The 11,720-nt window shown below is 46.5% G+C and overlaps 1 pseudogene; it reads left to right on the forward strand.

Annotated features, from left to right (window-relative positions):
* Positions 1-9,155: 9,155 nt before the first annotated feature.
* Positions 9,156-10,600, forward strand: LOC103664727 (annotated as a pseudogene).
* Positions 10,601-11,720: the final 1,120 nt, after the last annotated feature.

Here is an 11,720-nt window from a genome sequence, read left to right on the forward strand (position 1 = left end):
GTATCTATCAGGCACTGAGGATTTAGGTTTTTCCTTCAAAGACTGTGATGAGAACATGCATTTAGCCATAACAGCACCTTGGTGTTACTACGAACAAGGCAAGCATAAAATGAAGCAGAAACTGTATATGTCACCATGTCATCATGTTTAATGTTCACTTAATATCATAAAATCCTACAACTCAGATCTAGGAAATACTCTAAGTTCATGATAAAGAAAGTTGTGATTTAAAAGATTCACTCTGCCACATGCAGAAGACGGAAAGATGAACCAACAACTTCATATCACTCAAGACTGACAGACTCCTAGGCAAACTCGACCAGTGCTCTGGTCTAGATTTTTCTGGTCTAGGTTTTTTGCCAGCGACAGCTGGAAGATTTTCGGAGCATTCACCAGGGGATTTAACTCGCTCATCAGTTCATTCCGAGGGCCGTCGTCTTCGTTGAAACCACAATTTTGCTGCTCTGTGCCTGGATTAGGACTGACACCTGACGAGTTATGTGGAGAGAGTGAGGAACTTGTTAATGCAATCGGGAATAAGACTGGTCATTACAAAAGGAAAAATATCTTCACCTTGTCCATATTACCTGGTGATGGAATAACAGAAGGACGAAATGAAGCAGTGAAGATACAGGGAAACACCGTAAACGAAACAGAAGATGCCAGGCAGACGTGTCACTGTGAAAGACAGGGCAACCCCTCTTTATTCCCACGGGTTACAAGGGCAGTTATAATCCTACTGGCCAGCCTCTCAGCACTTCTTTAAAGGCAGGCTGATAAGGGACGTGGTGACATGAGCGAGTATAGTAACAGCCACAATAGCTCCCATTTACTTAAATGATGACTTTGTAAAAAATTTTTTTTAAAGATTTTATTTATTTATTTGACAGAGATAGAGACCGCCAGCGAGAGAGGGAACACAAGCAGGGGGAGTGGGAGAGGAAGAAGCAGGCTCGTAGCGGAAGAGCCTGATGTGGGGCTCGATCCCATAACGCCAGGATCACGCCCTGAGCCGAAGGCAGACGCTCAACCGCTGTGCCACCCAGGCGCCCCAAAATTTTCTTTTACTTCGCAATTTTTTAAATTTTTCTTTTCTTTTCTTTTCTTTTTTTTTTTTTTTTACCATTTCATTATAAATGAGTCTTTTCTCATTTACTGCTTCTACCCCTTCGGAATTAGATGCTATTGTCATTATTGCCGGTTTCCAGATTAGGAAACTGCAGCCCAGAAACTTTATTTGGCCAAAGTGGCACAATTTATAAATGGAGGCTGGATTTCAACTCGGGCTTCTGAGCCCAAAACAGGACACTGGGCTGCCCATTAAATGCAACACTAGTAAATAATAACAATTAAAACAAAAAAAGTCTGGCCAACAGACAACCTTGTTACTACCTAAAAATTTAGTTGCCTGTAAAGATGGAACCATTCTCCGATCTGCTGCGGGCACACACAAAGCTCCTTCTAAGACGCCTGAATGGACCGCCGTGAAAAAGGCATTCTTCTGGCCCTTGGCCCTCACTCACACACCCCTGCCTCATTCCAAGGGAGGGCAGCAGTTTTCTTTCTTTGTCCTTTTAATTTTTTTTTTTAAAGATTTTATTTATTTATTCGACAGAGATAGAGACAGCCAGCGAGAGAGGGAACACAAGCAGGGGGAGTGGGAGAGGAAGAAGCAGGCTCATAGTGGAGGAGCCTGATGTGGGACTCGATCCCATAACGCCGGGATCACGCCCTGAGCCGAAGGCAGACGCTTAACCGCTGTGCCACCCAGGCACCCCTGTCCTTTTAATTTGCTGAGCCTACGCGTGACAATTACATTGAAGGAACTCACCAGTCAAAAAATCCTTTTCCACACAGCGTTGCTAAAGATACCAAGTCAGTAACAGACAAGTTGTAAAGATGCCTACAGACCAGCAAAGGGGCTATTTTTATCCTCAGCTGAGCTGGTAAACTACAGATTGGGGTGGAGGTTTCCATGTTTTGGCAACAATCTGGAAAAGCAGAACTTCCCTTAGATGCTTAGATGCTTCCCTAGGATTAGATCATTTCTGCTCCTGAAGAAATGACTCTAATATCCTGTGTAACAGCTCTTGCCAAGCTATAAAAAATGAAATCTTGCAATTCTTCAGAATTAAAAGCACCACTATTATCACAAAAGCGGACTCCTAAAACCCACCGGCCAACCAGACAGGAAGGAGGCAGGCAGTACAGGTGCTGTTTGTTCTGCAAGCACAAGCCAGGAACCCCCGGGGCCACCGGCCACCACCACCTAAGCCCGAAGCAGATCTCGCCAGGATAGGGTGAGCCGCTGGCTCTGTTTCCCCTTGCCACCTCGGATATAAACACCCACTTGCCATGTAATGAGAATCAAATGCGCTTTGTTCCAAGGGGTAGGCACTTAAAATAATCAGGGCTGTTTAAAGAAAAGGGAGAAAGCAAGCTTGTCGCCGAACAAGACACAAACAGTAACACAGCCGTCAACAGATTGGCCAGGAGACAGGCGGGGATAGGAGTGGTTTTGAGGAGATCTCGCTTTCTGGCTTCCGGAGGCTCTGGAGGGAAAGGACAGAAAAAGTAAACAAAGGGCACACCACACGTGGTATAAAGTGGCACGGCACAGAAAGAATCTAATTATGGAGGATGTGGTCAATATTGCTGAATGGATGTATAGAGGAGGCCAGTAGCAGAAATGAGTTTTTCCTTTAGAAGATCTCCTAGGAAATCCCGAATGGTATACCGAGATTGCTGATAGTTTCTCTGCCTATAGTTTAAATAGGTTTTTTTTTTCCAATTAAAAAAAAAGCTCATAGGAAAGAAATGTGAAACTTTTTTTAATCAGGAGAGAGAAAGGATATAGCTTCTTGCCCCTGCCCCAGATCTAAGTTTACAAAAACAAAGATCCACGAAGGTTAAGAGCATTCAAAGCAACTCGCTCCCATGATGAATGTGGGGGAGATAAGAGATTGGAGAGAATGGTAGGCTACTCGCCACCACCCAGCCCTGTGTAAGGACCTTTTAACAAGGCTCATGCAGGACCTCAGGGCCCCTTCAATGCCTCCTTGGGCCCCAGCGTGTGTGTGCGTGTGTGTCTGGGCCCTAGCTTGTATTTTAATTTTGACTGCCTTTTGACCCGGGGGGTGGGGGGAAGCACCCACTGTCCATGAACCTTTGGCTTGCATGTTCCCGCATCCTCCGGGAAGAGACCATTCCAAGCAGTGAATGACTACAGGTCATGACCATCCTTGGCAAGTTAATGCTCTTTCATTTTTAGAAAATGATCAATCACCAACGTGTCAACTTTCATAGGAGATGGTCAAATTACATGAGCAGTCTTGTCCGATTAAGAGACTCAGCACAGAAGTTAACTCACTGCCAAAGCTTGACAAATATTTGTTCATGTGATTCTTGCTCGGCAGCATATGCTAAGAGACGGGGTTCTGGTCCCTTCTGACCTTCATGTCCCTGCTCAATGCCATCTGCCTGAACTGGGATTCCCCACTGGTCTCCAACCCAGCTTATCCAAGTCTGCACCAGTCTTCTTTGTGGACCTTAACCGGAATCAGCTACATGTAGGACTCTCAAGGTCACAGTCTACCTTGGAGAGACACAGAAAAGGACACTGAGAAGCCCGGTGCTAGAGCAGCCAGACTGGAGGTTTATCTAGCTCTGCCGCTTACTGTGTTACTAAGGGGTCATTCCCCTTCCCTAGGCCTCAATGCAGCTGTAAAAGGAGTTCCCCCACCACAGTCTGCCTTATACTATAGTGGAATGCAATGCGTTAACCTGGTTAAAACCGTAAGCTCCATGAAGGCACATATCACCTTTCACCTATGGATCTTTAATGCTGTTGCCATCAACACGATCGCTCACAGGAAATGCGACCATGAAGACCGGCCTGGTCCTCCAGAAGGACCTCCTAAGGAACACAGTGCAGAGCAGAGAAGGTCCTCAATTCAATCCAAAGGACTTGTGGAGCTTGCATCGCTTGCCCCGTTACAGGCATATACGTATCCCTTTGGGCCAGGTTTTTGACTGAAGAGATTGACGATGTCACCTAAGGTGAACAGTGACAGAAGGAGCTCCCTGTGTGTGGCTAACAATGGCAGTATTTCCTCCCACAGAAGGAGGATTTTCTCTGGAAGAGGAGGCTTCCAGCTGAGGGTCAGCTCCCCAACGAGGAAATGTGGCCCTGTCTTCCTCAGGTTTCCTGGAGGCAGCCCCATCAAGCGGGGAGACCAAGATGAGCAGACAGAGAACGTGCTGGGAATATTTCCTCCACTGGACTGAGCAAAGATTTATCCTGTGAGCTTAGGAGTATCGTTAGGTAGGGCCCCGGAATATCTCCATTCCCTACTACGACAGCCAGTAAGAAAACTACTGCCATGGGAAAGCAAAGACAGCGGAGGCCCAACACTAGCCCAACAAATAGGTTGTCCCTGGGGTGAGAAACTCAAGACCCATCCCTAGAATTCATCAGGTCTCTGTGAAATAGTCATACTACCCATCCACTCATGACTTCTGAACAGCATTCTATTGCATCCAATAGAAACAGTTCCTAAAAATGGTCCATGGTATGTCAACCGGTTGGCATAGCAACCAGGGACTGGTTTTCCAATTGAGGGTATAATTCTTTTCACTCACGTAGGACTGGTGATCAGATCTGGGATAGTGGCACATGACAGAAAACAGACCCCTTGTAATGGTACCGCTGATCCTTAAGAGGTGGCTATTAAAGGTAAATAGCATAAATTCGATATAATTTTTAGGTCCTTTCAATAGATCTTGGGCTTTTAATCTGGGGAGTCCGAAGAGGTTCATAAATGGGATAACGCAGGGAGTTCCAGCCTCTTGAAACCGACAAAGATTATGAATGTATAGCATCCCGGTACATGAGCAAATTTCTCCCCAGGAGAAACGGTCCAAATCCTGTATCAGATCTGCAAGTGTCCACCTTTGATTCAAGAACATTCAGAAATCACTGCTAAATGGCCTTGCCTGGTTTGCAAAATGGACTCCTCTTGGAGGAAAACACTTCACTCTGTGCTGCCCCAGAGCGAAAGGAAGCTGCAGTCTTGTATTCCTCACCAGTGAGCTCCGCCAGCGTTTCTTTTTCTGGCCGAGTTTCTATCACTGCAGCCAGCAAAACGAACTGGACAGACGTAGTGAGCAGAGTCTACTAGACTGTTGCTATGGCTGTTTTTTTTGTCATTTAGCACTTTAAAAAGAAAAAAATAAAACATTTTGGATTAAACTGAATTCACCTAGAAATCATAAAGAAAAAAAGCAAAGAGAAGCCTGATTTTGCTCCTTGCCAATTACAATACCTAATAGGGGTAAGAAAAGTTGAGTTGCAGTATAAAAAAAGTAAATAAACGATTGTGAGGGAAATTGATACAGTAGAGAATGAATTGCTTATGTTAGGTTACTAGGTAATAAACTCTGGTGTTCCCTGTCAACTTAAGGAAAAAAGAAAAAGAGTATGTTTTCTCCCACTGTACGAGTAAACTTCTTGGACTACAAGCAACTTTCCTCACAATCAGATTCTGAACATTAGGAGAGATGAACAAATCAGGAGGAACTCGGAAGGTTTCCCCTTGCCCAGGGGTGACCAATGGTCATGGTATTTACATAGCAAGACACTGCAAAGCCAGTGAACACCATTCACTACACAAGAAACTGAACTAGATAGCAGGTCTGGTTAGACCAGGTGACCCGCCCCCATAACCGGCTGGAGTAGCCGTCAAAACACAACGTGCAGACTTCTCTGAAGGGTGGACGGGTTTCTCAAATACAAGGGAGATAACTAAGGCGGAGAGATGCTGTCTTTATCCGGGGAAAGAGGACACCTACCTCTTCTGAACTTCGACCTGCATTTTGCTGCTAACTACCTCCACTCCTCTCCTCTGCCTTTGGATCATTAAATTTTAGATTAGGACAGCTAAATACCTAAAGACCTCCAGGGGAGGCTTTATAACCCGTGTGTGTGTGTGTGTGTGTGTGTGTGTGTGTGTGTGTGTGTGAGAGAGAGAGAGAGAGAGAAAGAGAGAGAGATACAGTTAACGTTAATCACCTCCTATGTGACAGATACTCTACCAGACACACGGATAAAAAACTGAAGAATGAGGCAGACTTCCTTCATTCAAATAGAAGAATTTGTTTTGAAACATAGAGTTAAGTCTGTAAAGTTACTTATTAAAATACTGACTAAAAGGACACCTGGGTGACAGAGCCTGTTGGGCACAGGACTGTGTTTCCACTCAGATCCTGATCTCACAGGCTTGAGATCCAGCCCCACCGGGCCCTGCATTTGGTGTGGAGTCTGCTTGGGTTTCTCTGTCCCTCTGCCCCTCCCTGCCCCCGTGCACTTACACGGGCGTGCTCTCTCTCAAATAAATCTTAAAAAAAAAAAAAAACACTAAATTTAGTGATACCCCCATCAATGAGTCTGTGGTCGAAGACTAGTTTTTTGTTCACCATAGACGGCTGGAGTTGGGAAATTGATGGTTGATTAACAATCCTCTTTCATTAAACCACCTGCACTTTTCAGCTCATGGGTGTGATAAACCAAAAAGAAATTTCTAAATCACGTAGCACCTTGATAATAAATAATCGTATGCTTACAGATTTCGGCTTGAAGTTTAACCGTCTCTGGGCCCATAATTGATTTCTTTCAATAGAATTTTATTACAAAGGATACAATGATTGTACTTTTATACACTAGTGATTTTTTTAAGGATACCATCAGTATCATATACCCACACAGTTAATAGGAAAAAGAAACCTAGACTCCTTTTCCCTATCACCCACTTAAAATATACCCAAGAGGCCTTTGATATATTTAGCTTTGTTCTGTCAACTCCTATATTCATCATGCAAGGTAGAGAAAATTCAGTTGGCTTCTAGCAAAATAACACATGATACTAGAACAGTGAATGTCTTTAGTTATATCAGGGATTTTATGATGTGACAATTTTTAAAGTATTTCTAGGGACCCTACTATATACTGCTTGCTTCTGGAGCTTCAGATTAACGTTATTTTCCCACCCCAACCCGCCCCCCCAAAAATCCTCACCATGAACGTACAGTCAGCAAAGACGAGTACACTCTCTGCACACAATTCAGAGAAATCCACTTTCTAGTCTTAGGAATTCAGTGTGGCTGGCATTACTTGAGACCACTGCGGGGCTCTCTGTGCAGAGGCCGTGTGGAATGCAGACGCAGTCTTCCGCATTTAAAATGCTGGAGAACTAAGTTATCGAGAAAAGGAAAGATGGGTGTGCTTCCAAGCATCGTGTTACTTATGGTAGCTTTTTTTTTTTTTTGTAATTTCCTTTTTTTGTTTGTTTTTTTAATGATTTTTTTATTATATTATGTTAGTCACCATACAGTACATCCCCGGTTTCCGATGTAAGGCTCGATGGTTCATTAGTTGTGTATAACACCCAGTGCACCATGCAATACGTGCCCTCCTTACTAACTTATGGTAGCTTCTGAATTCAGGTTGAGGTGAGTGTTGGCAGAAAAAATAGAAAGACAAGTACTTTGCAGGATAAATCACATTTAAATAGAGTGCTTTCTTTGTAAGATGTTATGTTTCTCATCCTGATGGAACCTGTGACTACGACCTCTTAGGGGGCTCCGTTACAGCCGCGAAGCCGCCAGCACCATTGAGGACATCCAAAATACACTAGAAGAGAAATTCTAAGTAGAAAAACACACAAAGAGCATAATGTTCATTCATTCATACATCTGAGTACCTCCTGTTTGTCAGCGTTGTTCTAGGCACAAGGAATACAGCAGTGAGCAAAAGACACGGAATTCCTGTCTTTGCTGAGCTCCTATTCTACTAAGGAGACGAATACAGATCAAAATATGTGGCGAGCAGAAGGTGTTAAGTGCCCTGGAGGAAAAAGCAGAAGAGGGCAGGGCGTGCTGGAAGGGGTAGGGACAGAAACCTAAATAAAGCCCTGGGAGACGGAGGGGCACAGCCATACCGATGATGTCGGGGAAGAGTGGTCCAGATGGTGGGACAGCAAATGCGAGGGCCAACGCAGGAATGTACCTGGCAATTTGAAGGAATAAGGAGGAAGCCAAAATGTTGAAATGCCTTAAACTGCTTCCAGATTAAGGGGTTACGATTTTTGTACACATTTTCATAAACTCTTCGAGGAAGCATTTACAAAGGCATGTTCCTGCTCTAACAACTTAATCTCGCCAAACTTGAAGGAACGAGGAAGAGAAGGCTGAGTGGGTGATCTGAGGTTACGCCGCTAGTGATGCCTGGGAAAAAACTCCAGAAAAAGTATTTCAAACTCAGTACCACCTTGCCTCGTGCTTCACCTTTATCATTAAGAGGCACTTGTCTAACCCAAGAAAATAAAAATTGTAAAAACAAAATAATCCAACCAACAATCTTAGAACCACAACAACAAAAAAAGGATCAAACTCACTTTTTTCCTTCAACAGGTAAGCAAAAGACACCCAATGAACACCCTACATATTTGTTGAGGAATGAAACAATAAATACAGCATTACCTAGACCCCACCTCCCAGCAATGCATGGGCTAGTTGTATAACAGAAACAGGTCTCTGATGCTTGTAAAGCATTGTTATGCTAAAAATAATAAAATAAATAAAATTTTAAAAAGGGAAAACAGATCAACTGTCTCAACTGTCCTTAGCAGAAAAAGTGTAACAGTGAAAAACTGGAAACATTCTAATTTTCTCTTGGCAAAAGAATGACTATACTAGGATTTACTCATACACTGGAATTCTCTGCAGCAGCTAAAGTAAATAAGAGCTACATGTGCCTCAAAACATAGTGACAAAAAATGCAAGGAGAGAGAGAGTGTGTGTGTGTATATATATATATACACATATATATATATATATATGCCTTTTGTGTAGAATATTAAATACAGAGGCTCACAGATATTGCTTAGGGACAGATAATATACCGAAGTACCAAAACATGTTTGGAAACTATGAATACTAACTTCACTTCAGTGGTCACCTGGGGTTGGAGGAAGAGGAGGAGGGAACAGATGAAACACTTCAGCTGCAGTTTATTTTTGGTGGGTGGAGGGAGACATGGAGCAAATATGGAGATATCAGCAACTTTTTTTTTTAAATGAGCAATTCTTAAACACAAGTAGTGTCTATTATATATGTGTGAAATATTTCATACTTATTTTTGTTCTGAAAGGAAAAAGGAAGAGTGACAAATTCCCTCCATCATATTCCATTAACTGCAAGCTAAGTTTCCTTAACCTCCAAACCTCAGTTTCTTCACCTTTAAAATGTGGGTGACGCTAGGTGCACCTGCCTCAAAGATGCTTTGGAAGTGGCGGTCTAGAGACAGCGCTTCAACTGGTTGCTAGCATGCCCGCATTGAGTCTCCATGGCCCAGCATCCACTCGTTCTATTCAATTTCACAAATAGATTTTTCACAACCCCCCCCCAAAAAAACAACCATAAAACAAGTCTAAGGCATGTAAACGCTCCAACAAATTAATGAAGCCTTTCCAACCAGGGCCTGGCCGAATGGCTCCCTCGCAGAAGAGTAGTGAGAAGAAGAAGGGCCGTTCTGCCATTATCGAGTTAGTGACGAGAGAATACACCATCAACATTCACAAGCGCATCTGTGGGGTGGGTTTCGAGAAGTGTGCCCCTCGGGCACTCAAAGCGATCCGGAAATTTGCCATGAAGGAGATGGGAGCTCCAGATGTGCGCACTGACACCAGGCTCAACAAAGCTGTCTGGGCCAAAGGAAGAAGTAATGTTCCACACCGTATTCCTGGGCGGTGGGCCAGAAAAACCATACAAGGATGAAGATTCACCAAAGAAGCTCTACACATTGGTTACTACCTATGTACCTGTCGCCACTTTCAAAAATGTACAGTTAATGTGGATAAGAACTAACCGCTGACGGTCAAATAAAGGTATAAAACCGCAAAAAAAAAAAAAAATTAATGAAGCATCTCAATGAATGGAGATGAAAAAACCCTGGATAACCCAGCACCAGACCACCTCTCTCAATCCATGTCATACATGCACTGGTTAAAAAAATCATAAGAACTGGATAAATTTCCTCCCATTAAAATCTACGCTCTTACAAAAGCCCAAGGGGGAAAAAATGACACCAGTTAGGCATCATTAAGAGAAGACGATCGGATTACATCCATCAGCAATAAAACTCCCAGCCACACCTGTGAACAGGTGGGGGCCAGAGCAATCAAAACCCAGCCTCCCTGCCATACACTAGCTCTTCTCCAACTTTGTTCAAACCACAAGGTGAGGCTCTCCTCTCTTAGATGAGCTTTTGCGACTGATAGACAAACCAGCTCCTCCCCCCGTCAGGCCCTGGCAGTTTTGAGATCACATTCCCCAGAGAATTGGCAACGTTTCCCTATCCCAGCCAGCTTGGTGTTCTCCTCTCCCAGAAGGAAAACGGAGACCCATCCAGATCACCTGTGCGCCTGCGGCCACAGGAAGCTGCTGGTCGTGGTGGGCGGCCTGAAGCCCCAGATATCCCTGACCCTGGAAATAAAGTTGCGCTGACCTGGGTTCCTTGCAGCAGCGCAAGCCTGGACATACAGCCCAGGCCCCAGCCCCTGGAACATCACTTATGACCCCCATTTCACACTGGTCTCCATCTGTCCAGTCTGCCGCCTCCCTGGGCTCTGAGGGCCCCCTTCACAAAAGGGGAATGTGAGGTCCAAACGCAAAGGAGAGCGTGTACCAGGGGGCAGCAGATGAACCCTGAAAACTGCAGAAACTAAAGCACGGACACAAACGTGCCCGAGCCGGCAGCGAAGGGAAGGGGGGTTAGAGAGTGTACCCACCCACCTGGGCAGAGGTTGGGGTAGACGGCGGGCGGGCGCCCCTCTCCCTAAGTCCCAGCTGCCCCGAGTCTGCCCGAACTCCAGCATCCCACCTCCCCGCCCTCCTCGAAGCTGCGGCGGGGAAAAAGGATACGAATGCACCCCTGGGCCCGCCGAAGGGCTCCCTAGAGCCAGAAAAGGAACAATAGCAGACCCTCGGTCGCCGGAGCCATCCGGAGTTTCCCGCTTGCGCCTCCCTCCCCAGCTCCTCCAAGTTCTGCGCGGAGGCGGCTCGAGCCCAGAAGCCAGGAGCCGGGGGACGGCGCAGGGCGGGCCAGGCAGGTAGGACAGGGAGCTGACTCCGCGCCCCCCAAGACGCCCGGCCGGGCGGGTCATTCATTCCCGCCCGCGCTCCCTCCGCCGCCCCCGCCCCGCTGCTGCCGGCCTGCGAGTGGCGGGGCGCGGGCAGGAGAAAAGCCCGCTCCCAACTTGGCTGGGTCTTCCCTCTTCCTCGTCTCCCCACATCCTCCTCTCCCTCCGCAGACAGTTGGCGGCCGGCGGCAGACAAGGGAGTGGTGGCGGGACCCTCGCTGCCACCCCGCGAAGCCGCTCCGCCCGGCGCGCCGTCCCTCGCCCGAGCCCCAGACACAAAGGCGGGGCGGCGAGCCGGGACCCCGCTCCGGGGAGCCTCCCGACTCCCGGCGCCGCGCACTTACCCCATCGAGGCGGAGGCTCCCGGGCCCCGCCGGCTGCGCCACTCCGCCCGCCGCTTCCCCAGGAAAACGCGGCCGCCGGGCTCGCTTCCTGCTCGGCTTCCTGCGCCTCGGTCCCTCCTCCTCCCCCCGCTGCGGGGGTCAGTGGGCGCCGCGGCTCCCGGGCTGGGCGGGCGGGGCGGGG

The sequence above is a fragment of the Ursus maritimus genome, unplaced genomic scaffold (genome assembly GCF_017311325.1).
Source record: "Ursus maritimus isolate PB19 unplaced genomic scaffold, ASM1731132v1 scaffold_15, whole genome shotgun sequence".
In the NCBI taxonomy this organism is placed as follows: Eukaryota; Metazoa; Chordata; class Mammalia; order Carnivora; family Ursidae; genus Ursus; species Ursus maritimus.